Source organism: Stegostoma tigrinum, chromosome 22 (genome assembly GCF_030684315.1).
Source record: "Stegostoma tigrinum isolate sSteTig4 chromosome 22, sSteTig4.hap1, whole genome shotgun sequence".
Taxonomy (NCBI): Eukaryota; Metazoa; Chordata; class Chondrichthyes; order Orectolobiformes; family Stegostomatidae; genus Stegostoma; species Stegostoma tigrinum.
This window is the reverse complement of record NC_081375.1, coordinates 27,474,120-27,480,119: the sequence shown is the minus strand read 5'-3', so window position 1 is coordinate 27,480,119 and position 6,000 is coordinate 27,474,120.

Below are 6,000 nucleotides of genomic sequence, written 5' to 3'. Positions count from 1 at the left end.
GTGTCCCTACAGCACATGGACTGCAGTAGTTCATGAAAGCAGCTCACCCCCACATTCTCAAGAGCCAGTGATACCTACATTCCATGAATAAAAGAAGTTTATATTGTTTTCGAGGTATCATGACTCTTGCATACTAGATACCTCACAGGCTCTTGTGTACACACAGTGAAGGCTGCAGTGTGACAAAAGATGGCCCTTTACAGCATGGTTCATCTCATCTTGTTAAACCCCATACTGATGCAGAACAGCAGCACAATGCTGCCTGTGCTTCCACAATCAGCCCCTGGCCAGTCCACAGTACATGTGAACTTAGTTATTTTTGCATTCCTTGAAGTTTTCAGTTGTTAAATAAATGTTTTCTTATTCCAAGTCCTCTTCACCATCAGGGAGAATGCAGCAATCAGTGAGACAGGGCAGTAATATGGCATGGCACTGAGGTTAGGTGTTTTAAGACTTCTGTCAGCACATGGGTTGGAATATAAAAGCAGCAATGTGCTGCTGAGGCTTTATAAAGCTCTAGTTAGGCCCCATTTAGAATACTGTGTCCAATTTTGGGCCCCACACCTCAGGAAGGACATACTAGCCCTGGAACGTGTCCAGCGGAGATTCACACGGATGATCCCTGGAATGGTAGGTTTAACGTATGATGAACGGCTAAGGATCCTGGGATTGTACTCAGTAGAGTTTAGAAGGTTGAGGGGAGATCTAACAGAAACTTACAAGATAATGTATGGTTTAGAAGGGGTGGATGCTATGAAGTTGTTTCTGTTATGCGGGGAGACTAGGACCTGTGGGCACAGCCTTAAAATTAGAGGGGGTAAATTTAAAACGGAAATGAGATGATATTTCTTCAGCCAGAAAGTGGTGGGTTTGTGGAATTCATTGCCACGGAGCGCAGTGGAGGCCGGGACGTTGGATGCCTTCAAGGCAGAGATCGACAAATTCTTGATCTCAGAAGGAATCAAGGGCTATGGGGAGAGTGCAGGGAAGTGGAGTTGAAATGCCCATCAGCCATGATTTAAATGGCAGAGTGGACTTGATGGGCCGAACGGCCTTACTTCCACTCCTATGTCTAATGGTCTTATGATATCCAAGTTTGTCGTAGCACCATTTGTTCTAATGGACAGCAGGTTGGGAGCCATTTGTAAGCATTTCCTTTCCACCAGTTTTTCACCAGCTGGTCAAGGTTAGTGTTGTCAAAGCAAGGGCTAACCTGTCTTTTTGTGTCATGTCCTCAGTAATGACAGTTGGACAGCTAAATCTGAAGAGCAATTCCTGGCTTGCAGGATCTGAAGTGCAGTGGAGCTGGGGTTTAAATATAGTGTTAGCTGCATGATCATCACAATATCCTTGCAGAGGTGAGTACTTCTGCACTTCTTTTTGCATTATTCGATGAGCTGGGTATTGTTGAGGCCAGTTAGGAATTAATGAGAACCATCATGGTGGACCACCAAAAAACACACCAGCAAATGCGAACATTCAGCCCCAGTTGTTACTTTGTGTTGAGGTTCTACCCATTTCTGGTGTAACGAAGGATGGTTCTGTCCACATTGCTTCAGAATGCTCCAAGAAGTTGGGCCTTGCCATAGCATTTGTCCCTCATGAAAAGATTTATGATGAAAAATCTCCTTGACCACTAGACAATCAAATAGAAGTCCTAGAGTCCATGCAGAGAAAGGGAATGGTGGATCCTGCTGTAGTTCCTGCAGCAGACTGTCAAAGTCATTTTTCAGAATTTTTCATTGTCATTACTTTCAGACAAGCATCGGGACATAACTTAGCTGATGATCTGAAAGCACCCCCATCCCCATCCTCTTAAATCCTTCCTTAATTCCCAATGTCTCACATTTCCCTGCAATGCTCTTAGGAAAGCTGTGGTGGGGAGGAGACGATTGTCCACCTCCTTTTTGGCATGGATCTGTCCAGAGGAGGTCTGGAGACAGATGCAGTGTTTTATATCAATGTTTGTTCAAAGTATCCCCATGTGTGGTATGGGGATACAGGGGATACACAGGGATACACAGTGAGTCAAACATCGGCTGTACCTGGGAGAGCATCAACTCAGTGATAGATGCTCTTTGGCCTGCCCAAACCATGTTGGCCTTCTAGTGCAAAGAGTTGGCCTCAAAATGAGTGGTAGAGACAGTCACATTCCAGGGTCAAAAACTACATCTTCAGCCACATACTAAAGCTTGGGGTAGTCACTGCAAAGGTGCAGTGGGCAGAGGTCACCGACTCAGGCCTTTCAGCCATAGTAAACTAGCCTACAGACTGTCATACGAGGCCTAAAAAAGGTAGTCATCATTCACATATAACACTGCTTTTCTTAATGTATATTAATGAGACTTAAACACACAGGGCACCATTTCAAAATTTGCCACTGACACAAAACCTGGGAGAATTATTAACTGTGAAGTGGACTTTGGCTGGTGTGTTGCATGGAGAAATAGTAGAAGTCATTTAAAGCAGAAATACAAAGTTATACATTTTCATAGAGTCCCTACAGTGTGAAAGCAGTCCATTCGGCCCATCAAGCCCACACCAACCCTCTGAAGAGCATTCCACCCAGACCTATCCCATCCCTGTAACCCTGCATTTTCCCATGGCTAATCCACCTAACCTGCAGATCTTTGGACTGTGGAAGGAAACCAGAGCACCCGCAGGAAAGCCACACAGACACCGGGAAAACATGCAATCGCCACACAGATTGTTAACCAAAGCTAGGCTCAGACCCAGGTCCCTGGTGTTTCAGAGGAGAAATGAGGAAAGGCACAGTACAATTCTCAGGAGGATGCAGGAATAGGGAGACCTGGGAGTGTTTGTGCATAAATTGTTGAAGGTGCCAGGATAGTTTGAGCAAGTGAGGGAGTTAGGGTTTCAAAATTAGAGGTATAGAGTTTAAAAAAAATCAGGTTATGATGAACCTTACAAAACACTGATTTGGCGTTAACTAAAATATTGAACTAATTCTGCACACCAAAACCTAAGAAAGCTTTAGACAGGGTGCTGAAAAGGTTTAGGAGAATGATTCCAAGGATGAGGGACCTCAGTCACTTGGATGGAGAAGTTACAGCTGAATTCTTTGAGAAGAGAAAGTTCAAAGGAAATTTCATAGAAGTGTTTAAAATCATGAGAGATCCAGAGAGAGTAGACAGAGACAACACTTACCTTTCCATTCTCAGAAAGGTCAACAACCAAAGAACACTAATCAGAAAAAGAACAAAGGTGACATGGGAAAAACATTACTATAGAGCAAAAGAAGGTTATTATGCAGCAATTGGTTAGGGTTTGGGATGCACTGAGTGGCTTTCAAAAGGGAGTTGGATAAACATCTGTGGATAACAAAACATACCATGTTACAAGGAAAGAGTAAGAGTAGTAGGAACTGCCGATGCTGGAGTCTGAGATAACAAGGTGTGGAGCTGGAGGAACACAGCAGACCAGGCAGCATCAGAGGAGCAGGAAAGCCGATGTTTTGCGTTGGGACCCTTCTTCAGAAGTAGGAATGGTACTAATTAGATTGGTCTGGTAGAGAACGAGTACGGGCACACTGTCCTGAATGGCTTCATTCTGCATTGTAACTATTCTGTGATTACATTGTACACAAGGGAAAATGAGAAGCCCTGCTTGGCTGAGACAAAATAAACACATCACTTCCTGTGACTGATCTTTTATCTTTGTTGCATTTAAATTAAGGAAGGATTTCAACAGTAAGTGAAATCAGGTTACATGTTCATGCAGCCTGTTGAAGCCTAATCAACAGGCCCAATTTATGATCCAAAAGATTTCATTTTTATCTGCTGAATTTGAGCAATGCCACAGTCACCATTATAATCAATTATAATTGATTTAACAGCATATTTTACAAATCCTTATTCTTTACCCAAAAATTTCAAACCAACTGCTTCCCATTCTATTGTTGATTCCACCCAAAAGCTCCCCTATACTTTCCAAAGTTCTTTGAGTTCTCCTGGGATCAAAGTAAGGAGTTCTGTAGCTCTCATGATATCACTCTGGCTCTCCTCCATTTCCCAATCTGCCACCTTGACTTTTAGAACTCTGTCTGTCTCTCTCTCTCTCTGAGAATTCTCATTGCTGATCTCTTTCACTCGTTTTACCAGTTGGATCTTTAATTACTCATGCATTTAGACTTTTAATTCTGAACATGGGGTCCATTCACAATTCCTAATTGGTAAGTCCAATTTAGAAACTTCAACTTAGCAACACCCTAGGTTCCCAGAAGCCATTCTGCTCCTTGTTTAAGATATTGGTATATACGCCACTGTTCTGTGAGAAAACACACAGATAAGCCCAGATCTGAAAACGGCACACGCATGGGTTGCCTCAAAGATTTCAACAAAGTCACATCAATTACCAACAATGTCATTTCAAGAATATTGAAGCACTATAAGATCTCCACTTACATGCCCTCTGCTTCCTTTGATTCAGATCCTATGTGAAAAATTTAAACACTTTATTAAGACAAACATAGACATCTTATTATCACCAAGACACAGGAAGATTGCTCAGTGTTGTTCCAATTCTAACTCTAACCTTGTTAAATAAACAGAAGTCATCCTTTGAATAATAATCATCTTGGAGTATTCAATGGATTGTCAAAGCATGTTTTTTCCCCCCGTTACCTTTCATTTAACAACTTAAGTTTCCTAAAACTGAAAGTTATATTCCTACAACATACAAATAATTTTTAAACAATTCATTCATGAGATGAAGGCGTCACTGGCTAGACCAGCATTTTTTGTCCAACACAGAAGACAGTTAAGGGTCAACAACTCTGCTGTCACATGTAGGACAGACCAGGTAAGGATGGCAGTTTCTTCCCTAAAAGACATTAGTGATTCAAAGGGGCTTTTCCCTGACAATCAATTCACGGTCATCATTAGACTCTTAATTTCACCATCTGCCATGGCAGGATTTGAACCCGGGTCCCCAGAACATAGTGTGGAAGCAGACTATTCAGCCCATCAAATCCACACTGACTCTCCAAAGAGTATCCCACCCAGACACATTTCCCCCCTACCCTATAACCATGCACTTCCCGTAGCTAATCCACCTAGCCTGCACCCAGAGGGGACCCCTGCAGACATGAGAAGAATATATAAACTTCACACAGACAGTCACGTGCAGGTGCAATTGAAGGTGGGTCCCTGGCATTGTGAGGCAGCAGTACTAACAACTGAGCCACCATGCTGCCCTGGATCATTACCTGGGTCTCTAGATTAACAATCTGGCGATAAAACCACTAGGCCATCGCCTCCACCTAAACAGAAGTTAAGATTTCATTACAGATAAATATAAAAATAGTGGTACAAGCTAATATCTTTTCCTGAATCCATGTCATAATACTTGCAATAATTCTGCACGTTGTAATATTTTAGGCAGTTAAAAGCATTCTAATGCAAGAAAAATTATCGAAATTCATAGCATGGAAATAATTAATTAATTTTAATTGCTGATTTCATTCCAGGCCTTTCAGCCACGGCGATGGGAGAGGGCTTCTAAGCTTTTGCTTCAACAAAACAACTTGTATTTATATAAGAAATAGCAGAGATAGTCAGAACTGCTGATGCTGGAGTCAGAGATGGGTCCCGAGCTGAAACTTCAGCTCTCCTGCTCCTCTGATGCTGCCTGGCCTGCTGTGCTCCTCCAGAACTGCACTGTGTTATCTTATATTTTTATAACACCTTTCATATCATAAAAAAAATTCCACAAATGCTTGACCAGAAGTTATAGAATAAAGCACCTTCCAAACGAGCAACCTCCATCAGCTTAAAGGACAAAGGCAGCGGATGAATGGGATTATCATCATCTGTAACTTCCCCTCCAAGATGCTCACCATTCTGAGTTGGAACCTTGCTATTGTTCCTTCATTGTTACTGGATCAAAATCCTGCGACTCTGCCTCACAGCACCAAATGGCACCATATGGACAGCCACGGTTCAGGAACAGAGTTCACCATCACCTTCTCCAGGCTGATTA